The following is a 25,009-nucleotide window of genomic DNA, read 5'->3' as shown; positions in this document are numbered from 1 at the left end:
GGCTGGCTGCCCAGAGACAGGGAGCCAATTCTGTGGTGTGGTTGCCATGTTCCAGGATCTGCCTGGCATTAAAGGCTGGAAGCCCAATTTTATTAGTAAACCTAGAGGGATTGAGAGCCCAGGGATGACAGATTCATGCCAGCCTCATAAGAAACCGAGGCTTGAACCAAAATGTTAATTTACTCTTTTCCAATAAAAGCTGTACTTCTCAAGTGTGCTCAGATCTGCCAACCGAGGCACTGCCTTTCCCTGTACGCTTATCGGTGGCAGAGCCAGAGGACGGCAGGGCAGTCGTACCGGTGTGTGGAGCCCCTGCTGGGAGGTGGCTAAGGATCTTAACGTCTTGGGGGTCTTCCAGCCCTGTGCTCAGCACAGCCATCGTGACTAGAGGGGAGGAAGTTCTGTTAGTCACACAAACTCCCTCACCTGTGACAGGATCCGAGCCACAATGCCAACTTGGGTCTTTTCCAGAGTTGGCTTTTGTAAAGATGAAATACCAGCTTTCTGTAGACGTTAAGTTGGATTGAATAACTGTGCTATGTTAGTTGCCATCACAGCCCCGTCCCTTAGATTTGAGGTGCTCCTCGTCTGTTGGTCTTGGCTGTTGGCAGTCTCATCCTCGTCACTTACATTTGGATTTTCCCGGCCTCTCAGAGTTGTTCCTTCGTTTGACTCCGGGGCTAACATGTTTTCTGTCCCCTTACTCACACTATTGTGTCTCTTCATTCACCTGAGATCCCTGACTGAAAACTAACCTCCAACGGATAACTTTTCAGCATATCCTTTAAAAGTGGCATTTGAAAAATGTGCAGATGGTATGTAAGTGAAGTATTTTAGAGGTCTCTAGTATTTTATTTACCTCTGTGGTTAACAGGTACTAAAGTATAAATTCTGTACTTTGCTGCTCTAGAATTTCCATGGGTGATTTTCTTCCAAGTATCTAAAAAATAAGATGTATCTATTGAAGGGGGAACGTCCTACTCTTACCAACTCAGTTTTTCTTTAAGAAACTGCTGTTCTAATTCTGAAAGGGAAATATATGCTGTATTTGAAAAATGTAGAAAAGAGAAGTGAAATATCAAAGAAGGAGGTCAGGATCAATAAAATACAGTAAATAAACAGTATTTATACAATTAGCCACTTGCAAAACAGGATTATCTCTCAGGTTATTCAATAAGGATGCCTAGAAGGACTGAGAAGAGACTGTATGAACTCTCGTGTATTAATTACCCTTCTAGGATGTCAGATCAGGTCAGTAAAAACTGTGATGTCCTAGAGCAACTTGTTACCTGCTCATTTCTCTGTTACATAAAGGGGGCTGTGTAGCCAGTTTTGCTTTTTGGCTTTACTTTTAACAAAGAAATAGAAGCTAAGAGGGCAGTGATTAACTATCTACATGTCTGCAACCTTTTAGAAGTTGTGTAAGTATTGTCTACTCCCAAGGTCCTAGTTTTCAAAACTATTGTTCATTATCCAACAAAATGGAAATATTTTAAGTGATATCCTGTTAACAGCCAGGAAACGCTTAGACTGACGTTAGCAGATTCGTGTTCAGTCAGCCAGTGCTGAGCTCTAACCTTTGTGTATACTGCTTCCATAGGCATCATGTAAAATTCCATAAAATTCTGACACAAGAGAAACTGGTTACATTAAAATACATGGGTAGGTGTGCTTAGAGAAGTGGACAGAATCATGGATGGGTTTATTGGTGTGTCAGGATTGAGACTTGGAATAAACAGAAAGGTCAGATGTGTGCTGAGGTGCAGGTTAGCCATCTTTTATTGTTTTCATAGTGCTCTGAACCCACATTGGGGCAGGGGTTATCTCGGATGCTATCTAGGATATTGAAGTTGGTTGTTTCCGGAAGCTCTCTTTCTGTAGTTCCTTGGAAATTTCTCAAAATGTTGGAAGAGTGAAACATGCTGTCACGTTAAAACATTTTGTGACCTAGTTTAGGCTTAAGTATACTTTTGTACTGGCAAACACACAGGGGATTTAGGCTTTGCTCTAATAGCTACGTGAACTCAAATATATGCTGAACGTGGATTGCTTTGAAGGCGATGGATCACAGGTTAGTAGGTTCTGGACCTTGTTTTTCCTTTCATGAGCAAGACATTCCTTAGAATTAGGGGGAGAATTATATTAAAGAGTAGCAAATTGTTTCCCTCTTTTGGAAATACACAAAATCACCCTCGGATGGTAAAATATTTCTTTAGCATGTCAAGATAGTTACTGAGGAAAGAAAGGAGGGGGGGAAATGGGGATAACTTATTTAGGGGCTTACTGTTTAGGAAATGAAATGTATTTAATAAAAGTGCAATTGCCTTATATACCGTGTGACTAGAAAATAATGAAGAGAAAGAAAAAAATGAAAAACGCCGTACTAGAGCTTATATGGCCAAATAAATCTTGTCCCACGGGAGGCAGTCCAGTTTTTCTAGCTCTGTTCTAATTGAGCAAAACATTTTCAGACTCTTTTGGAATTGTCTTCAGAACTGTTTTATGAGCCAAACCCCAAAATCAACATCTTTACTTTATTATCACACCTCTTTTTGGACCCAAAAGTATATTACTCAGCCTGATCCCCCACTTAATTTATCAGACTTGGCTCAGGCTATTTCCAGAGTACAGTGTGCTTTTTGATAGGACAATTGAATATTTTTATTCATTTATTTATTCACTCAGTGATGGAGGCTGAGTGCCTTCAGCGAGTCAAGTGTGCTGGGGTGACACATGGGAGTCTGACCCTGGAAATGGGAGGGGAAAAGGAAGATTAGCGAGGACCAGAGAAGATACCCTAAGCAGTCTTTGCACAGGAGCAGGAGGTTACCAGATAGAGATACCAGTTCGTGCTAGAATCTAGTTAAAAGATGAAAATGAAGGGCGCCTGGGCAGCTCAGTCAGTTAAGCAGCTGCCTTCAGCTCAGGTCATGATCCCAGGGTGCTGGGATCCAGCCCTCTGTTGGGCTCCCAGCTCAGCGGGGAGTCTGCTTTTCCCTGTCTCTCTGCTCTCCTCTCCACACCCTTCCCCCACTCATGCGTGTTCCCTCTCTTGCTCTGCTCTTCCTCTCAAATAAATAAAAGTTTTTTTTTAAATGATGAGAATGGATTGGTAATTGGGGTGAGATCGTGAAGGCCTTAGTAAGCTATGGAATGGAAGGTGCAGTGGTTAAGAGTGAGGGTTCTCCTGCCTGATTATCTGAGTTCAAATTCTGGCTCCTTCATTTATAAGCTTTATGACACTGGGCAATCTCTGAATCTTCCAGCCTTAGTTCTTTTCATCTGTAAAAGAGATGATGCCTACTTTATAGGGTTAAGAGGTTTAAATACATAGACACAGATAAAGTTCTTTTTTAGGGGCCCTGGGTGGCTCAATCGGTTGGGCGTCTGCCTTCTGCTCAGGTCATGATCCCAGGGTCCTGAGATAGAGCCCCGGGTCGGACTCCCTGCTGAGCGGGGAGCCTTGCTTCCCCCTCTGCCTGCTGCTCCCCCTGCTTGTGCACTCTTTCTCTCACTCTATCTCAAATAAATAAAATCTTTTTTTTTTAAGTTCTTCTTTAAATTTTTATTTAATTTTTTTTCAGATAAAGTTCTTAATCATGTCTGACATATATAGTAAATACTCAGTAAATGTTAGATTTTTGTCCTGCTGCTTTGTCCTGTGGGCAAGAAACAATAATGGAAGTATTTTAAAGAGCAGAATATACTTTTTTGCCTTGTGTAGCATTAACTCCTCCTCTCTTCTTGAGGTAGTCTCTTCCCTCGTTTTTTCTTTTTCAAATAGCTTTTTGACGCAGAGTTGATATGCCATACAGTTCACCCATTGGTAATGGGTGATTCAATGATTTTAGTATATTCACAGGGTTTTGCATCCTATCACCATAATCCAATTTTAGAACATTTTCATTCCCCCTAAAAGAAACACCATCCCCATTAGCAGTCAATCCCCGTTTCTTCCGTTCCCCTGCTACCACTCACCCTAGGCAACCTCTAATTTACTTTCTGTTCTTATAGATTCGCCTACTCTGGCCATTTCATATACATGGAATCATTCAATACATAGTCTTTTAGGACTGGCTTCTTTCACTTAGCATAAGGTTTTCAGGAGTTACCCACATTGTAGCATGTATTGGTCCTTCTTTTTTGGAATGGAATGGTACCCCACAATATGTGTATTACACATTTTATTTATTTATCACATTTTATTATTTCTCATCCACTGATAGACCATTTGGGTTGTTTCTAGTTGTTGGTTATTATGAATCCTGGAGCTGTGAACTTTCCTGTGCTAGTTGTTGTGTGGACATGTGTTTTCATTTCTCTTAGGCATATATCGAGGAGTAGAATTAATATGGCAACTCTGTGCCTAAGAGTTTGAGGAACTGCCAAACTGCTTCTGCAGAGTGGCTGCACCTAATTACATCGCTGGTGTAGCACCGTATGAGGGTTCCACTTTCTCTCCATCTTTGCCAATATTTTTATTATCTTTTTAATTTTAGTGGTCTTGGTATATATGAGGTGGTATCTCATGGTTCTGCTTTGCATTTGTCTAGTGACTAATGATGTGTGAACATCTTCTCCTGTGCTTTTTGGCCCTTATTCTCTCTTTATTGAAATGTCTATTCAAATCCTTTCCCTGTTTTTATTTTACTTTATTTTATTTTATTTTATTATTTTATTTTCGGCTTTATTGAGGTATAACCTTGGCCCATTTTTAAGTTGGGTTGTTTTTTGGTTATTGAGTTGCAAGGAGTTTTTAATATATTCTGGTTCCAAGACTCTTACCAGATACATGATTTGCAAATAGTTTGTCCCCATCTTTGGGTTGGCACTTCATTTTCTTGATGATGTCCTTTATAGCACAAAGGGCTGTCATCTGACGAATCCAATTTACCTATTCTTTCTTCTGTTGTTTTTGCCTTTGGTGTCCTATCCAAGATACCATAGCCTAACTCAAGGTCATGAAGTTTTACTCTTAACGTTGTTTTCTAAGAGTTTTATAGTTTTAGCTCTCACAGTTAGGTTTGTGATTCATTTTGAGTTAATTTTTATGTATGTTGTAAGGTACGGATCGAACTTCAGTATTTTGTGTGTGACTGTCCAGTTATTCTGGCATTGTTCCTCAAAGAGTCTATCCTTTCCCCATCTTTTTTGGGCACGCTTGTTGAAAATCAGATGAGCATACACACTAGAGTTAATTTCTGGACTCTTCATTCTCTTCTGTTGGTCTATATGTGTGTCTTTATGGCAGTACCACCCTGTCTTGAGTTCTATAGTGTCTAGTAAGTTTTAAAATTGAGAAGTCCTCCAGCTTTTTCTTTCTCAAGATTATGTTGGCTATTCTGGGCCCCTCACATTTCTGTATGAGTTTTAGGGTCAGCTTGTTGTCAGTTTCTGCTAACAGTCTGGGATTCTGATACGGATTGCATGGAAGCCACAAATCGATTTTGGGAGTACTGCCCCTTAACACCAAGTCCCTCTCACTCGTGAATACAGAGGTCTTTCCACTTATGTAGATCCTCTTTAATTTCTCTTAACATTGTTAGTTTTCAGCATGCAGTGAACTTCTTTTCTTAAATTTATTCTTATTTTGTTCTTTTTTTGATGCTATTGTAAGTGAAATTATTTTCTTAATTACCTTGTTTTCTTGGTGACATTGTTTTCTCAGCTGCGTCCTTGCTCGTCTCTGATTTGCTCAGGGGCGCTGCTCTTTCTGTTGCATCTTACAGTCCCCAGGATTCTGACTTTCCAGACTGTTACTGGACCCGTATCCAAAGCTGCAAGTGTGTGTTTACAGTTCTTCCCTGGACATGAACACTTGAATGTCATAAACCTCTCAAATGCATCTCTTTGGGAACGAACTCGTTAACTACTCCTCACATCTTTTCTCTTTTCTTTTCTTCTGCTGTTTGGAAATAGCACCGCTATCTACGGTGATGCCCTCTGAAAATCATTCTCATCGTCCTTCTTTCAGCTTTTACATCCTGGTTGACCACCACATCCTAGGGATTCTACCTCCTAGATGTTACCATAGGAGTATAAATTAATGCAATTCTTCTATAGAGCCATTTGGATCAAGAACTTTTTTTTTAAAGATTTATTAATTTATTTGAGAGAGACAGAGTGTGTGCATACACAGGCAGGGGAAAGGGATGGAGGGAGAGCTGGGAGAGCATCCCAGGCAGACTCCACACTGGGCGTGGAACCCAGCATGGGGCTCGATCCCAGGACACCAAGATCACCACCTGGGTGGAAACCAAGCATCAGACACTTGACTGACTGTGACACCCAGGCGCCCCTGGATCAAGAACTTTTTTAAAGTATGTGTATTTTGATTCAGAAAAGTATGTAACTCTTGATTTTTGCGATGTCACGTACGGGAGTTTGCCATCAGGTAATGAGCCAATGTTACAAGAATAGGGGAATGGTTGAATAAGTCACATACATTTAGTGCAATTTAAAAGTGGTTTTATCATATGTAAACATGCATATAGAGAGACTTGTGAAAGCGTCTGAGAGTTGGTGAATATTTTAATTACAAAACATTTATGTAAAGTGTGATTCTCTTTTTGTTGAGCAACAATAGAAAATAAGCTCCAAGGGGAGCAGGGATCTTGTCTCACTGATGTTGATACCTCCAGAAGAGAGTAGGAGCTCGGTAAATATTTGTTGGTGGTATTGGTCTCTCTCTCTTTACTGCTTCTCTTGCTTTAATCTATCCGTATTTCTTAACCTGGGCTTCTGCAGACACTTCCAACTTGTTTTCCTCGCCTCCAGTTTTATCCCCTACAGTCCAACTTCTGCTCTACAGTCAGAGTGTATTTCCAAGTGGTAAATGTGGCCATGGCATTGCCTACTGTAAGTGACATCCTTTGGTTCTTCCCCAGTGCTCCTAAGATAATTTCCAGACTTCTAGCCTGGATTACCAACCCCTTTGTAATTTCACTTCTGTGTACTTTTCCAGCTCTTCTCTTGCCATTTTCCAAGATAATCACCACGTCATGCCAAACTATCCACAATTCCCCAAATATGAATTTTCCTGCATACCTACATACCCTTGGACATGCTGTTCCTTCTGCCCAGACCATGCCAAACTTTCCTTGTTTATCTGGCAAATTCCAGATCATCCTTTGAGATCCTGTGCCCCAGCTACACCCCTCTCTAGGGACGTAGGAGTGCCTCTTCTTCAGGGCTTCCATAACTCCTGAACTCTTTTGTAACCCTTAATGTATAGGAGATAAACATCTCTTTAGGGCTAGTGAGTTAGTGAGGGCAGGGACTCTATATTCTTCTGCCTTCAACTCATCATCTTACTGCTGACCAGACTTCTGCTCTATCTCCCTCTCAGGGCTTCCCAGTTTGGGTCTGAGGCCTGGTACCAATTTCCTTTCATCTGTGATGAAATTAGAAAAATAAGGGCCCTGTGGTGAATTTTTCAGAAAGCTAAATCTGTTTACATTTTGGGTGTTAAAATGTGCTTTTTCTAATGAAATGATGTTGGTAGTAGATGGTAGGGTACATTTATGTCTTCAGTTGACAACATTCTGTCAGAGCCCAAAATTTGTTGGAAATTTTACAGTTCCCTGAAAACCAAAGGTCTGGGAACAGTGCTGTATCTCATGGGGTGGCACCAAGTCCCCAAAGTCAAAAGCCTATGAGTCATCCTTGGCTTCTCCTCCTTCCTCATCCCTCCACCCCCGCCACATTCAGACACTTAGCAAGTTCTGCCAATTCAACCTCCTAAATATTTCTGGAATCTGTACTCTCCTCTCCGTCCTTGCTGCCAATTCCTTAGGACAGGCCCTCTTTATTTTCTCTGTACAACTGCAACAGTCTCCTGACTGGTCTTCTTGCCACTGTTCCCCTCTTACCCATGCGCATCAGAACGAGCCATTTAAAAATCAGAAGTAGGTAATCTGTTTTCCACAGGATGAAAGTTCCTTATGGCATACAAGGTTTTTCTCTAGTGGGACTTCTTGCTGTCCTCTGTCCACACCGTCTCCTGCCCTTTCTTTACCACTTTCTTGGGCAACTCCTGTGTAAGTTCAGTTGTCACTTCCTCTGTGAACTCCTTCCTGCAAGTCTGAGTTAGGTCTCCCTTTATTACCCTTAAAATACCTTGTATATCTCTCTACCTCAGCATTTCCACATTAGTTGATAATTCATCTTTTCATGTCTGCCTGCCCACTAGACTCTGAACAGCTTAAGAAAATGTCTTTCTTCCTTTTATCTTTCTATCCCTAGCACACCCCGTACAATGCTAGAAAATAACAAATACTAAGTAAATGTTTGTTGGCCAAAAGCATTTGTTTGGTATTACGACTGGGTGTACAATGTGGAAGGTTTATGGACCAGACCAGGTCTCTGCGAGGCAGGGGACTGGATAAAGGCCTTCTATGGAAGTTTAGGCAAGAGTGATGGGTACCTGAACTCAGGAAGTAGCAGTGGATAGAGAAACATTTAGGTGGTGGAATTGGTGTTTGGTTAGATTATGAGGTCATGGAATAACCTAGGATTACTTGAAGGTTTCTGGACTTAGAAAATTGGTTGGTTGGTGGTGTGGTTCACCAACAGGGGTAAGCTGTGTTCTAGACACTTTGAAATTGATGTTGAGAATATTGGTTCAAGTTGTCCAAAAGGTAACTGAGTGTGACATTTGTGGAAAGAACTGTTTTGGAGAGAAAGGCTGGGGATTCTGCAACCTGTAGGTACTATATAAAGTCTTGGCCACGAGGGAGATAATTATCATTTGTTGTTGGCTGTGTCGCATAGGTGGTGGTGCATTGGGTGGGAAAAGAATGGGACCATGAGCTTCTAGATACTGGAGGTCCAGATCAAGGAGAAAGAAGCATGTGAAGGTTCTAATTGAAATCCTGGTTGAGTGTCTTACAGTTTCCATCTATCAGATGAAAGTAATAATAACCACTTAATTGGGTTATTAACGGAATTCAATGAGTTTGCATGTGAAAAGTCTCAGGTGCAGTCCTAGGCTCACTCTAGGGGCTCATATATGATAGAGAAAAGATTCATGAAAATATTTCTCAGGACCTGGAGATAGTTTCAAAACAGTTTTTCTTAGTGATTACATTGGAGATTATAGTTAACATCTTAAACCTAAAACAATTTAGTTTTGAATAACACTAACTTAGCTTGTATAGTATATGAAAACCATTTTTCCTATACAGCTCCGTCCACCCCCTTTTAGGCTATTATTGTCACACGTTCCATCTTTATACATTGTACAACCATAGATTGATACTTATTGTCATATACATTTGTCTTTATAATCATATTAGGGAAAAAAATAGTTCCAAAAAGAAACTACAATAATACTGGCTTTTTAAGTTTTTACCTATGTAGCTAGTTACCTTTGCCAGTGTTCTTTCTTTCTTCATGCAGCTTTGAGTAACTCTCCTGTCCTTTCATTTCAACCTGAGGGACTCCCTGTAGCATTTCTTTGACTCCCTCAGTTTTTGTTCATCTGAGCATGTCTTAATTTCACCTTCATTTTTGAAGGATAGTTTGTCTGGATATAGAATGCTTGGTTAACAGCTTTTTCTCTCAGTCTTTAAATGTGTCATCCACTGCCCTCTGTCTTCCATGGTTCTTTTTTTTTTTTTTTTTTTTAATTTATTTGACCAGGGCAGGGGTGGTGCATTGGGGGAAGCCAGAGAGCACAAGCAGGGAAAGGGCAGGCAGAGGGAGTAGCAGGCTCCTGGTAGAGTAAGAATCCTGATGCAGAGCTCCATTCCAGAACTCTGGGATCATGACCTGAGCCAAAGGCAGACCCTTAACCGACTGAGCCCCGCAGGCCCCTGTCTTCCGTGGTTCTGATGAGGTGTTGGCTCTTAATGTACTGAATTTCCTTTGTAGGTGGTGAGTAGCTTATCCTTGCTGTTTCCACATTCTTTTTTTTTGTTTTTTGACAGCTTGATGTATAATGTCTCTCAGTGTGGCTCTCCTAGCCTCACGTTAATGTTCCTAGAAAGCACTCAAAGGATCATAATAATGCAGTCAAATTAAATAAATGATTGTATTTTGTAATAACAATAATGACTACAAATGATCCATTTGTAGAACTGATTGTGTAGAACACAATCAGTATATTGTGCTTAAAAAGCCAAGAAAATGTTCAATGCATGCTACAGAGAATCCCATTAAAAACTTTTATTTTTAAAAATTGTTTGAGGGCTTACAAGTGGGTAAGAATCAGGTATGAAAAATTCTCACTTATGTGGGTAATTCCCTTACAGAGTCTAAATATGAGTTGTTCCAATGTCTTTGCAAAAGAAATATTGTTCCTTAGGGGACATGTAGTTGGAGCTACATGTACAAATTCTTCTTCTTTAGTTTTTAACTGCTCTCAACATGAAATATTTACCTTATTATACGAAATAGTCCTAGAACAAAGATTAAACTCTTAAAACTTTAAAATTAAAATTTTAAAATAAAATTTATATGTAAGCATACTAAATCATAACTTAATATTACACATTTTTACATCTGAACAAAACAACCTAATTTCAGATGCCTAAGTTTGGCAGTTGATAAAGTTGTCAGTTCTTTTAACTTTTCCAACTATGTTCTGTTTTCTTACCTTTTAATATAGTTTCCTGATGGTTCCTTTACTTATAGATTTTTTTTTTCAGTTCTTTTTTTTTTTAAATATTTTATTTATTTATTTATTTATTTGACACACAGAGAGAGAGAAAGAGAGAACAAGTAAACAGAGCGGCAGGCAGAGATAGAGGGAGAAGCAGGCTGCCCACTGAGGAGGGTGTCTGACAAGGGGCTCGATTGATCCCAGGACTCTGGGATCATGACCTAAGCCAAAAGAATATACTTCACTGACTGAGCCACACAGGTGCTCCTTTTTTCAGTTCTTAACACAGTAGTTTTTGGAAATTTGGCTTTAACAGATCTAATTTTAGAATGTAATATGTTAGAGGGGCCTGGTTGGTTTAGTCGGTTGGAGGGGCCAACTCTTGATTTCAGCTCAGGTCATGATCTCAGGGTCCTGGGATCAAGCTCCACATCAGCTCCGTATGTGCTCGCTGGGGAGTCTGTTTGAGGATTCTCCCCCTCTTCCTCTGCCCCTGTGCACATGTGCACGCTCGCTCTCTCTAATAAATAAAAAAAAAAAAAATCTTAAAAAAAATAAAATAGAATGTAAGATGTTAGATGTTAATTTTTATAATGGATTTTTTTTTTTTTTTTTAAGGAAAAACACACTTTTGTTATTTTGGTTGCTTATACCTTGTTCTATTAGAAAGGGCACTGAATTCTTAGTCATGAGACCCAGGTTTCTTACTCCTTCTGTTGCTTTGCCCATCTGCATTCTCTTAGCCTGTGCTTCTTTCTCTGTAAAACAATTGTATGGAACCGGATAATCTGTGAAGTTCCCCATACTTTCAAAATTCCATAATTCTCTCATGTAGGACTTTTCTCTGGTTTCTATGATAAACATTAGAGTAATTTAAAGAATTTATGGGGGACGCCTGGGTGGCTCAGTTGGTTAAGCCACTGCCTTCGGCTCAGGTCATGATCCCAGCGTCCTGGGATCAAGTCCCACATTGGGCTCCTTGCTCAGCGGAAGCCTGCTTCTCCCTCTGCCTCTGCCTGCCACTCTGTCTGCCTGTGCTCACTCTGACAAATAAATAAATAAAATCTAAAAAAAAAAAAAAAAAAAAAAAGAATTTATGGGCTCTCATTGTTTCTCTTTTATATCATGATAATTCTGTTACTTTTGCCCTAACATTTAGCCAGGGATCAGAAAGTAGTTTTATTTCTCCTACAAGCTCTTTTATGGAGTTGCTACATATTGGAGAAAGATTAAAATCTCATCCCTTCACTGAGGCAGTAATACATACATAGTATTTTTTTCTCCTAGAACCAATTTAAGAACTTACGTTGTTAACATAATTTAATTTTAGAACTTGCCATTTCAGGATTGAGGAGCAGGATTTTGTCAGTAACGCAGAGGAGCAGATTGAAGAAAAGTATGTGAGTGATGGGAGAAAGAAAACTTAAATGAGAAAAGAAGCTTTTATAATTCTTGTTTTTAAAATGATGATTCTTTTTTATTATTAACAATTGATACGCTCTCATTGTAGAAAATCTGGGCAAATAACAGGAAACACAGCTCAGTAAGCTCATCACCCAGAGACAACCACCATTAGCATCTTGATTCATCTTTCAACCATTGTGTATACATACATGCGGAATCAAACTGTACATATTCTTCTGAAACCCTCATTTTCTTTTAATATATTATGAACACCTTTCCAGTTCAGCAAATACGAATCTGAATCATTTTTTTAAAGGCCATGTGATCTATACGAATCTATTTACGTATCCATCTATCTTGCTAGATTACTCTCCAGAAAGGTTTTTGTTTGTTTGGTTGTGGTTTTTTGTGTTGTTTTTACCAATTTGTACTCCCACAGTGATGTGGATCCATTTCACAAACCCTTCCAGATGCTATGCCATTTTATCATTAAAAATTCCTTACCCAGTTTGAGGAACTTAAATTGTGTATTGCTGATGTTTTCATTTATGTTTCATTAAGTTATTACTGTAGTTTAACATTTTCTCATATGTTTACAGTCCTTTATGTTTCCTTAAAAGGAACTCACTTCGGTGGTTGTTTTATTAGATAAGAACCTAATCCTAAGTACCTGAGTGACTTAGTGCTGGGATAAATTTACTCACCTCCTAAGGATGTGATTATGAAAGATTTTTGGCTTATGGTGTTGGTAAAGTTTGGTTAGCTTTCTTCTAAGACCCAGCAGACAGCCTTCAGCACAGACAGCTGCCTAGTTTGGGCTGATTCGTCGTTTTTCCTCAAGAGAGGCCCAAAGCTGGAGAACGGGGCTTTTACAGGTCAGAAATGGAGACAGAACTGAATGTTGAAAGTTTTCCAGAATCCAGCACTCTCTCTGACTCAAGCCAGAGCTGTTGACTTTACTTTCAAAAAGATCATTTAACTCTTGTATTTTTGAGATTAGAATATCTTTTTCTGGCTCTGTTGGGGGAACTGAAGTGGGTCATTTTTCTAACTAGTTAAGGGAAGGATGTAAGAGGGCCTGGGGGATCAATAGTCTTCCACTTTATTTTTCCTGTGAATTTTCTGAACACGTATTGTTTTCAGTCCAGCATGAAAAGCATATACTACTATGTCCAGGTTTACCAGAGGCCTCTGGGGGTTGGCATGAGGCCAGCTCCCGTCAGCCAGTGTGCCTACTGTGCCATAGAGAGGTCTCTGACCCAAGTGCTGCAGAGGCAGGATTGCACAGTGGTTAGGAAATTCCACTCTGGAACCAGACAGCCTGACTTCAGATCCTATCTCCACCACCTACGGTCCCATGCTTTAGGCAAAGTACTGAACCTCATTCTGGCTGTTTCTTTCCTCCTTTTGTTTCTAAACAGCTTTATTAAGATACACTTTACTACCTACATCAAATTTATCTGTATAAACATAATAAATAAATTCAGTGGTTTTTGGTCTATTTACTGAGTTGTCCAGCCATCGCCATGATCTAATTTTAGACCATTTTATCACCCTGAAAATACCCCGGTACCCATTCGTGATTATTTTCTGTTCCTCTCCCTGCCCTAGCACCTTCAGGCCTAGGCAACCACCAACCCACTTTCAGTCTCCATGGACCTGCCTACTCCGGACCTTTCTTATAAAAGAAATCATGCAATATATGGCCTTCTGTGACCAGCTCTTTTCACTTAGTGTAATCTTTTCAAGATTTATCCATGCCATACCATGTATCTGTACTTCATTCCTTTTTATTGTCAAATGATACTCTGTTACATGGATATACCACTTTCTCTTTATCCATGCACCCATTGATGGACACGTGGGTGGTTTCTACATTTTTAGCTATTCTGAGTGAGGCTGTGGTGAACATTTGTTTATGTACGTCTGTTTCTTTATTTGTAAAGTGGGCACCATTTCATAGAATTGTTGTGAGGACTGAAAAAGTCCAAATAATGTAGTAGTAGCGAGTAGATAGGGAGCAAACTGACAGTGTTAGTTAATAAATGCAATTTATGAGTGTATGTCCTTGCTTCACCTCAATGACAGGATTTGGCTTACTCAGGGTGCCATGCTTTCTTTCGTGTCGACATCTCTGAAGATCCTCTCTTTTACTTCACTGCTGACTTCTCCCTGAGTTACAGTTCTGAGAAGTTTAATTCATTTAGTAAACATTTCTTGAACACCTGCTGTCCCAGGTGCCGTGGAGAATTAAAAGAACAGGGTAAACAAGTGTGGAGAAGCTTTTCCAGTTAAAGGCTGTCTTTAGTTTGCTAATCTGCAACCTCTGACCTGCCAGGAGGGTTTAGGACTTAGGGCCCCTGAAACCCATTTCTCACCAAATGCTACACATTTGGGAGTCTCTTAATCCTTTCACTCTCGTCATGCCCTTGTTTTGACCAACATACCTATGTTTGTCAAGGGCAAATTGAAGCTGACTGTTGTGGAAGTAAGGCAACTGAGTCTCAGTGCAGAACCCAACAGGTAATAGGGTAATTAGTAGCTCATTCCTGTGCTGTCGTGGGGGTGACCAATGGTGTCTATTCTAATCCCTACGGAGAAGTTCCTAATTTTTTCAATTTGCAGGTTTCTTCTTTTTTGTACAGTCGACTTTACGTTCTTTTTGAACATACGGAACTATTTTATGTTGGTACTGGACTCAGCAAAAATAATCAGCTCAGCATCGTCTGGCTGCCCGTGTTTTCTGTCTCTTGACTTGTGGATAGTGATTTGCTTGGTGACTTAGAATACACGTGTTGACTGTTTTGCCTCTGCCACCATTCTCTGCCCTGTAAGAGAACAAATATGTTTTTATGATTTCCTCATTTGTTTGAGCTCTGAAGTAGTGTTTCCTTTTTCCTATAATAGCATACAGTTAGCCTAACAGAGTGATGCTACTACCTCATTCTTCTCTCTGCCTTTCATTCAGACAAAATGCCTTAGCAGTTCAAAGAACTGTTTGATAACGCAAGAGTGCCTCTGGTGCTTGCTGTGGATTAGGGAAGAAGTTTGGATTCTGTTGCTTAATGTCCATTTCAGGAATTCATCTTGAAAATGAGCAGAGTTGTCCGCAGGCCCCCCTATATGCCCATTAAGATTTCCACAGAGCTTATTTGGGTCCTCACTAATAGTATACCAGTTTTGTCCTGTCATCTGCTGTCATATGGTAGCAGTGTGTTTCCATATATAGGAGTTTTACTGTTTGCTCTGTTTTAAATATTTACTGTTATGCAAGCCTGTATCTTGTAAGCTTGCCCAATTTGGGGGATTCCCATTTAACTTGTAAAACATTTTTTGGTTCACCAGAACCCAATTAGTAGAAACTCTGAATTAGTAGAAACTCAGATTAGTAGAAACTCTGAAGATGAACTAAAAGAATATGAACCACGAAACTTTCTTATGAACACTCTCTTTAAGGCTATAAAGAACCAAGTGATTTAGTAAATCAGAGATGCTGACTTTGCATTCCCTCATAAGATGATGGTAGCCTTGACCTTAGCAGCATGACCAGAGATTTCCCTGCTTTGGAGTTACGATCTGACATTTCACTTGACCCTTGGATTAACATAGGTTTGAATGCATTCATCCACATATATGCAGATTTTTCCCTGTAAATACAGTACTGTAAATGTATTTTCTCTTCCTTATCATTTTCCTAATAACATTTTCTTTGCTATCTTTTTTTTTTTTTTTTAAATATGGACCATTTCACAGATTTGCCTGTCATCCTTGCATGGGGGCCGATTTTAGTAAATGTGCTGCAGAAGCGAACGCCAGCTTACTTTACTTAAAAAAAATTCAGTATGTAATACATATAACACACACAATATGTGTTACTCCACTGTGTTCTCAGTAAGGCATCCAGTCAGCAGTAGACTATTAGAAGTTGAGTTTTGGGGGAATCAAAAGTTACACGTGGATTTTTGACTACAGGGAGGTCAGCCCCCCTAAGCTCTGCATTGCCCAAGGGTCACCTTCCCTGGGCGTGTCCCCTTTTCAGCAGTAGGTAGCGAGGTTGCGTAAATCAGGATTCTAGGAGAACCTATCTCATCGGGATGCAGCCTTTAAATTAAACTTTAAATTAAAACTTTATGTTGTTTTTAAATACTTCTCCTTGCCTCCTCACTTCCTCTTACCCCACTGAGTCCTTTCCTGCTTTAGGTTATATATTCCTAATATGCTGTGAACTCGTCCGTATGTTGTCTTCTGCCTTTCTCTGCCTTTTCTCCACAAAATGCTTCTGTAGTCAGACCAGGAACCTCAAACAGAATCCTTAGGAGAGATGAATTCGTCTTCTCTGGAGCTGTCAGTTACCCTTGTCCAGTGGACACGTGCCTAGAGGGACAATATAAGGGGAATTGTCCCAGCCAGTCAGAACTGGTTTAGTCACCTAGAGGAAACTACTGCTATTTATATGCTTGACCTTAATTCATTTTTTCTAATATAATGTAATATGTAATGTAATATGTAATATAATGTAAGACATATTTGAGGTCAGATATTGATGTTTCAAAATAATTTTAATCATTTCAAGATACGTATAAATGTTTTAGGACTATTTTCTTTTTGTAAGTAAGAGAAGCGCAACTCAAACTGGGTAAGTGTGAAAGTGGTGTTACTAGCTAATATAACGAATAAATCCCGGGTTGTATCGGCACAAGTGGGGCCGGTGCTTAACCACTGTTCTCCAGAATCTCTTGCCTGTCATTTCTCCTCGCTGGCTGTCGGCCCTGTTGGCTGCAGTCCATGGTATGCTCACTAAAGTGGTGGCAAAGTCAGCCATCGGCAGCTGCAGGCTTAGATGTTGCCAGTTTGGTAATCCCAGAATAAAGAGAGCTCTACTCTCCCAAAAGTTCTAGTAAAAATCCTGGGACTGATTCACATGGTCCTGTCCATCCCTGAATCAGCCCATGTCACTCACTCTCTACAGGGGAGGTCACATGCCAAGACACACTCTTGTCCCCACAGCCATATTAACGAAGTAGGAAGGGTTCGTCAAAAACAAATGAGGATATGGTTTACAGAAGAGGGAATAGGTGTCGGAAAGGCAGACATCACAGATGTCTACTGAATATTAGAATGCAGAATGAGGGGCACCTGGGTGGCTCAGTGGATTAAGCCGCTGCCTTCGGCTCAGGTCAAGATCTCAGGGTTCTGGGATCGAGTCTCGCATCGGGCTCTCTGCTCAGCAGGGTGCCTGCTTCCCTCTCTCTCTCTCTCTCTCTCTCTCTGCCTGCCTCTCCGTCTACTTGTGATCTCTCTCTGTCAAATAAATAAATAAAATCTTTAAAAAAAAAAAGAATGCAGAATAAATTTACTTTGATGTTTCATGTTACGTTTATAGATTTTGTTTGGAACTGATACACAGCCGTACACCATTACTTATGGTTGTATGTATCAGTCTTCTCTCCCCCAGCTAGATGGTAAAGATCTTAAAGACCATACCCATCTTAGATCTTTCGGAATCTCTAAAACGTACAGTACTATACCTGCATGTGGTAGGTACTCATAAAGGTTTATGGACGCTGTGGAAACGGCAGGTTCCTTCTAGGAGCATTTTCATTATTGTTGGTGGCAAATACCTCTGGAGTTAACACCATTCAGTGTTGGTTTAGAACAAGTGCACACACAGCCCATTTAATGAGCAAGTGGAGAACACCCTGGCCAGTATCCAGCCGCATAGGGCAAGCAGGATGCGTGAACGTAACCTTGGGTGCGTGCAAGCTATAGGCACAGAATGTGCTCCGTGGACTATAGAGAAAGATAAAAAAGAATTCTTTTCAATTCCAAAGACTGGCTGTAGTTCAAATAAAATTTTGTTTAGCGCCCTTAGGCAGCTGTGCCAGACATCTCTCAGCTCTTGAACTATTTGATGTCCAAACATTCAAGACTATGAAAAAAAAGTGACAGGAAAAAAATCCTCATAGAACTTCCTGTGACAGGTCAAAGTTTAATCACAGCAAATAATGCAGATTTCCCTTTTATTATAACCACAGCAGAAAGGCAGGTCTTGTGTTTACAAAGCATGTTGTTTGGGAGACCTCTATAAATTGTAATCTTTGGAAATCCCAAGCCTGTTGGATGTAATCCCGTCCATTAGATGAAGGCAGCTTGCCTATGCCACAAAGATCCAGAACAGCAAGTTAAATGGAAAATATGAACAGGAAGCAGTCATTAAGAATTACAATGGGTAGGATGCAGAGTTAATTCACGGAGATATTTTGTTATGAGATAATGACATCACTAGGACAGCTGGAAAGCTGAGGGCTGTGAGGGGTCAGGACTATAGAGACAGGGAGAGAACTCAACTTTATGGGAGAGTTAGGGGCTGGGCTGGCTTAATTGTGAGACGGTAATGACCTAGCTGGCTTTTTTGGATTGCGTTTTTCATAGCTCAGCTGGGTTCGGAGACTTAGTGAATGCTGAGAACAACTTTTCACTTCTGAACATTCCCTTGGATCACAGAAAGCTAAGCTCTCATGGTTGCATATCGAATGGTGGTTTTGAATTCCTCTGAAAGTCATCTGAGATATTTTGTTCACATTCAACACAGTGCGAATGTATTTTGCTTATGGAACTGCAGTCATGTAATCATTGAAATGGTATTTTTGTCAGTTTACTGAATAGCAAAAAAAAAAAAAAAAAAAGTTTTCGAAAGTCTCAAGATGTTGGTCAACACAAGGAATCATAGTTAAAGTTACTTTCCAGTCTTTCTGTTCAGATGTTCAGACCTGTCTGGCTCTTTTGTTTTGTAAGTGTAGGGGTTCTAGGCAGCCTGGCCACATTCCTCATTGATTTTATATAAATATATTACAGATTGTTAACCTCCTGCCAAATACCAGGGATTTCAGTTCTTGCTTTAGCTCAGTTGCTTTATGTGAGACTTATTTGTTATATTAAAACATCTACGTCCTCTTTATTGCCCACCACATTGACTGTTATTTATTTGATTTGGGGTAATTCCAGAGGGAGTCATTGTAGACAATAAAGCATCATAAATATTATGTTCTAAAATTCCTCAGATGAATACAGGCCTTTCCTGCTATTTGAAAGTAGAATGTTCCTGTGAAAGCTTTTGTAGGCTGAAATGGTGTAAAGTGAAGAATCAATTACCATTAATTTGTGTGGAAAGTCTTTTGAGTGTTCCCAGAACCTCTCTTGGGTTTTCTGATACCTTAGGACACATCTTGCTAACGGGTGCACAAAATAAATCAAGATAAAGCACAGATGCTCAGAGAGAGCCTCCAAAAGCTAAGGCGACTTGATGCCCTGAGGCTGAGTATCCTTGTGTAGAAGGAGTCTGAGGGTGTCCCCTGTTCACTGTTTGCAGTGCATGCTGCCTCTGTAAAGGCTCACATATTGAGTGCTATTTTCAATTTTCTCCTTTTTTCCTAAAAGCAAAAACCCTCTGAGATTTCTTCAGTTAGTGAGAACAGGTGTACTAATGTAGGACTTTGGTAAAAAAGTAAAAGGGTAGTGGCGTGCTCTTTCAAAGACTGGGGGATACCTGTATTTATAATCATTGACTCAGAATGCATTTCCTACACATAATATAGTGTAAACTATATAGACTAATATAACTTATTTATTTTTTTTTTTTTTACAATGATAGTATTCACTAAACATGTCAGACTGGATCTTGTACATTAGCATAGAGCAGCATTTTCCAAAATGTCTTCAGTGAAGTCGTGGCTCTGTAAGGGGTTAACCATCAGCACTGGAGCCAAAAAAGATGGGTGTCCTACGGGTCCTCCCAGGACCTCTCCTTCCCTTGATGTCACTTGGGAATTTCTAAGGAGAAAGTAATATGCTGCATTTTCCTAATGAAATTCATACCTGCATCCTAACCGGCTGGAAAGGCAACCCTGCAGGGCCGCCGGCTCCAGACACTGATGACCCTGGCCCTGCTGTGGCCCATCTCTCAAGACCTGATAGAGGAAGGAGGCTCAGAGGGTTTGTTTTGGAGGGAGCGATGGCTGCGGGGCACCGGAGGTGGTAGGGTGGGAGGCCCGCGGGAGCGGCAGAGACCTGGGAGCACTTTCCCAGGGTTCAGCGCCAGGAGAGCGGCGGCCAGGGTCCCAGCCATGGCTGAATCTGGGGAGCGAGTGGTCACAGCGGTGGGCCCAGGAGCTGGAGTGGGAACTCACCCAGGAGAGAAGTCGGTAGGCCGTGGGCGGCCTTCTCATCAAGAAGCTGGGCCCAGAGGCCCCTACAGAACCCCTACAGGGTTCCTAATGATGCTGAGCCAAATGGGAATTGGAATGGACTGCGGGGAGGAAATCTGTGCCCTTGCTGTAGCGATAGTAGGTGTTGGCGGAGTTGTGTGACCGTTGAGGTGGCCTCGCTATATTGCTACTCTTTGGCCACGACAAGGAGGAGCTGGCCAGTATGAACAGACCTTTCTTCCAACCTGTCCTTCCAATCAAGCAGGATTAAGTGAAGTTCAAGCAGCAGTATATGCTTTGAGGAACATTAACCCTGATGTTCTTTAGGAAGTAGACAACTACAGTATAACCCCAGTAGAAGACCTTCAGCATTGCATGGGTAAGAATAAGTAATGGCGGATGAGAAGAGGGGAAACCCCTTGACCCAGTTTTTAGCTGTGGGGACAGTTTGGAAGCTTGGATGACAATAAACATGGCTTGTAATGAACTTGGGCAAACGTGGCTAGAGTCTGGGGTCAGTGAAAATGCAGCTTCAGGGCATATACAGCTCATAATTCCTGGAGAATCTGCTTGTTTGGCATGGGCTCCACCAAATTGCTGTAAATACTGATGAAAAGACCTTCAGATGAGATGGTGCTGTGCAGCCGGTCTTCCCGCCACTGTCGGCATAGTTGCTGGGATCTTGGTGCAAAATGTGTTAAAAGTTTCTGTTAAAGTTTGGTACTGTGAGTTTTTACCTTGGATATTATGCAGTGCACGATTCTTTTCCCTTCTGGGTCCATGAAGCCAAATCCTTAGTGTGTTGACAGAAATTGCAGGAAGCAACAGGAAGACTACAAGAACAGAAGGTTGTTCAAGAAGAGCAAGAGATAATAGGTGAAGACAATGGTTGAGGTATTGAGTTGGTATCTGAGGTTTCAGAAGAGGAATTGCACAATTCTTCAGGCCCAGTTCCCAACTTACCTGAAGGATTGACCTTGCCATATACAATTCCCAAAAAGCAAGAAGGTTCTATACCTGAGGTAACTGTGGAAGATTCTGGTGAAAGCTTGAAAGACATTGTGGCCAAGATGAAGAATATGTAGATAATGGACTGACCTGTATTTTAGTTCCCAAGTTTAAACCCGTTCCCTTGCCATTTAAAAAAATCATTTAAAAACTGGCAAAGCTTAGGGCAACATGAACTGATACATAGTCTTCACAAAATTGTTACACTTTTCCAAAATACTGTGTTACTTGTTGCTTTCTCCCTTCAACTAAATCAGTAATTCCCCTAAAACTCCTGTTTCATTCTAGTTAAGAACACTTGAAAACTTCACCGTTGAAATGTCTGTGCCTTTTGGAAGGGGTGGGAAGAAATGACCAATTTGATGCCATATTCCTTTTCCTTCCAGTAATCCTTTGTGGCCTGGTACCTGAGGCATGGGCAATAAAGTAGTATGTGGTTCTCAAATACAGGGAAAGGACAGGAGCTACAACCTGTTGATGAGAGCTCCCAGGCATCTGTTCAGTGTATGTAGAATCACTCTCTACAAGAAAACTGTCTACTACTATTAACTTAGTTAGCAGTGAATTTAAAATAGTTAACCTGTAAAATAAAAATATCCTCTCAAATGTTACCTGGTGAAGTAAATGCTGAAGTAAAGTCACTGGAAAAGTTTATAAACCTGTGAATTATATCAAAATAAGACAAAGGCAAACAAAAGGAAACTCTCTTCACAGAAAAATGGAGAAAGGTACTTTTGGGAAGTACAAATTACATTTCTGCACTGGCAGAAGAAAAGAAATCATTGCACCTGTGGAATATGTATCTGGAGTCACTGTACTTTATTGAGGAGCAAGGAATAAATTTAGGGTAAGATCATTTAGTTTATACCCATCATGTGAGCTACCTTTAGGATATTTCATTTAAATTTGATTCCTAGATAATTCGATAGTACTTTAGTGGAGACATAGAAGAGACCTAAATTACCTATACAGTGAGTGACATGTATTTAGTCACTGCAAGTGTCATTTACCCTGATCATGATCACTAAATTATAAATTGGTAAACTGCTTTTCTCTGGGGTTGCATACAGATAAAAGCTTAGAGAACCTTGGTAAACAATGGTTAGGAGACCAATAAAAAACATGCATGTGTAACCGTTATCAGTAGGATGTGACTATGCTGTGGTAATCTTCTATTTTGATGATTTCTTTTTTTTTGCTTTCAAGATGTGAATGTCAAATTGTATCTGTAGAGAAGAAGTGTTAGTACAAAATGAAAACTACGATCTCCGCTTGTAAAATAAAGTTCTAAAATCTGATCTCAGAATGCCCACCCTCCAAAATAATAGCACCTTAAAAAAAAATCAAAAGAATTGGGGTGCCTGGTGGCTCAGTGGGTTAAAGCCTCTGCCTTCGGCCCAGGTCATGATCCCAGGGTCCTGGGATCGAGCCCCACATCGGGCTGTCTGCTCCACAGGGAGCCTGCTTCCTCTTCTCTCTCTGCCTGCCTCTCTGCCTACTTGTGATCTCTGTCTGTCAAATAAATAAATAAAATCTTAAAAAAATAAAAATCAAAAGAATTGGCTCCTTGAACCAGCGTGAGCCACTTCTACCTAACGCCATTTTTTTTTGTAACCTTGAAGAATAAAACAATTAAATACATTAAAATTTATACAGGAATGTTGTATGCTATGTATGCACAGTCACACATACCTCTTTAAAATTCCACATGTTGTTTCTTTTATTTTTTTTTTAAGATTTTATTTATTTACTTGACAGAGAGAAAGAGAGATCACAAGTAGCAGAGAGGCAGGCAGAGAGAGGGAAGCAAGCTCCCCGCTGAGCAGAGAGCCCGATGCGGGGCTCCATCCCAGGACCCTGAGACCATGACCTGAGCCGAAGGCAGAGGCTTAACCCACTGAGCCACCCAGGTGCCCCAAAATTCCACATTTTAAAAATTGCCAGTTAGGGGCACCTGGGTGGCTCAATCAGTTAAGCCTCTGCCTTCGGCTCAGGTTATGATTCCAGGGTTCTGGGATGGAGCCCCGCATCGGGCTCCCTGCTCAGCAGGGAGTTTTCCCTTTCCCTCACCCCTCCCTGTGCTCCTGTATGCGCTCTCTCTTGTTCACTCTCTCAAATAAATAAAATCTTTAAAAAAATTGCCCGTTAAAATTAGTGCCTTTTTTCCATGGCTTATCGTCACGAGCAATGGGCAGTGGTTTCCATGAGCTCACCTCTGCCCATCTCACGTGTGGAGTCCAGTTGCCTTAGGTACCATCAGTGAGTCTTCATATTTTGAAGAGAATAATACAACTTTGAGGAAAGTAAGTTGGGTGGGTTAGATGTTATTCTTGAATTGTGTCACACGAACAGTAAAATGAAGCAACAGAGCCTGCTGCCACCGCGGTTAGGTAACAACAACGGTTTGGAAGCAGGCGACCTTTTGGTTCAGCAGCGTTTTATGATTATTTTATATCCAGTTATGTCCCCGTCCAACTTTTTCTTTTCTTCTGGAAATTACTGAAATGTCATATATTTAAAACTGTAAGTGCAGGAAAAATTGGAGTTGCTAAAATCAGTGTTGCCCTGAGGCAGTGGTAAAAAAAAATATTTTTTTTCATGAAGGAAATGTATTAATTATAGTGGAAACATTTTAAAAGGAACATTTAAGAAGCACTACTGTAGTGCTGCAGTTCCGTGTTTGTGTTTGAATTTAGTACATGTCATTTTTGATTCACTGTGGTTTTATCTCATTTACAAAAATAGAAGTAACCTATAGAAAAAAGCTTGGTGATTGTGGAACTGCTTTTTCTTCTGCAAAAGGAAGGATAAAGGCGAAGCTGGCAAAGTATGTGGGTTTTATAATGGAAAGAAGATGGTTCAAAGGAGCCCATGAATAAATGGTAGTTCTCTCACTTTACCAAACTGATGGAATTATTTTGATAAACTTCCCAAGTGGCGAATTCATCCGTGATGGCAGTCATCACTGTCACAGTGTGGCACTCACATGATTAATGGCATTATTGTCAATAAATTTGGTAAGAGTTTTTGCTTTATCAGAATAGTTTTCCAGAATAAGTCACATTAGTGACATCAGAAGACTCTGGGATTTCAAAAAAATCAAGTTTAGAAGTAGTTGATTAAAACTTAGAAATAAGGGTGCTTGGGTGGCTCTGTCGGTTAAGCATCTGCCTTTCGCTCAGGTCATGATTGCAGGGTCCTGGGATCAATCCCCACATTGGGCTCTATGATCACCAGGCAGTCTGCTTCTCCCTCTGCCTACATAAAATCTTTAAAAAAAAAATTTTTTTTTTATAATAAAACTTAGAAATCAGGCACCTGGATGAGTCAGTCAGTTGGGCATCCAATTCGTTGTTTTAGCTCAGGTCATCATCTTCCAGTCCTGGGATCCACCCCAGTCGGGCTCGACTCTGCTTAAGATTCTCTCTCCCTCTATTGCCCCCTGCCCCTCTCCCCCTGCTCCCAGGCCTGTGTGCACACTTGCTCTCTCCCTCTCAAATAAATACTAAAATGAAATCTTTGAAACTTAGAAATCAGGGCACCTAGGTGGCTCAGTCGGCTAAGCAGCTGCCTTTGGTTCGGGTCATAGTCCTGGGGGTACTGGGACCCAGCCCTGCATCAGGCTCCTAGCTCAACAGGGAATCTGCCTCTCTCTTTCCCCGTCCCCTCCACGCAGCTTGTGCTCTTTCTCTTGCTTGTGCTCTCTCAAATAAATAACTAAAACAAAAACAAAAACTTAGAAATCAGAGTATTTTTTTTTAAGATTTTATGTATTTATTTGTCAGAGAGA

General features: G+C 40.6%; 1 protein-coding gene and 1 pseudogene across 1 annotated transcript in view; both read left to right on the top strand.

Moving 5' to 3' along the window:
• Nucleotides 1-25,009, top strand: part of LOC111147246 (cyclin dependent kinase 6) — a 230,870-nt gene that overhangs the window by 37,987 nt on the left and 167,874 nt on the right. The gene's annotated exons all lie outside the window — the stretch shown is intronic.
• On the top strand, nucleotides 20,128-21,296 carry LOC111147247 (annotated as a pseudogene).

The sequence above is a fragment of the Enhydra lutris genome, unplaced genomic scaffold (assembly GCF_002288905.1).
Source record: "Enhydra lutris kenyoni isolate GAN:26980312 unplaced genomic scaffold, ASM228890v2 scaffoldscaffold16, whole genome shotgun sequence".
Lineage (NCBI taxonomy): Eukaryota > Metazoa > Chordata > Mammalia > Carnivora > Mustelidae > Enhydra > Enhydra lutris.
This window is presented reverse-complemented; position numbering and strand designations above follow the sequence as displayed.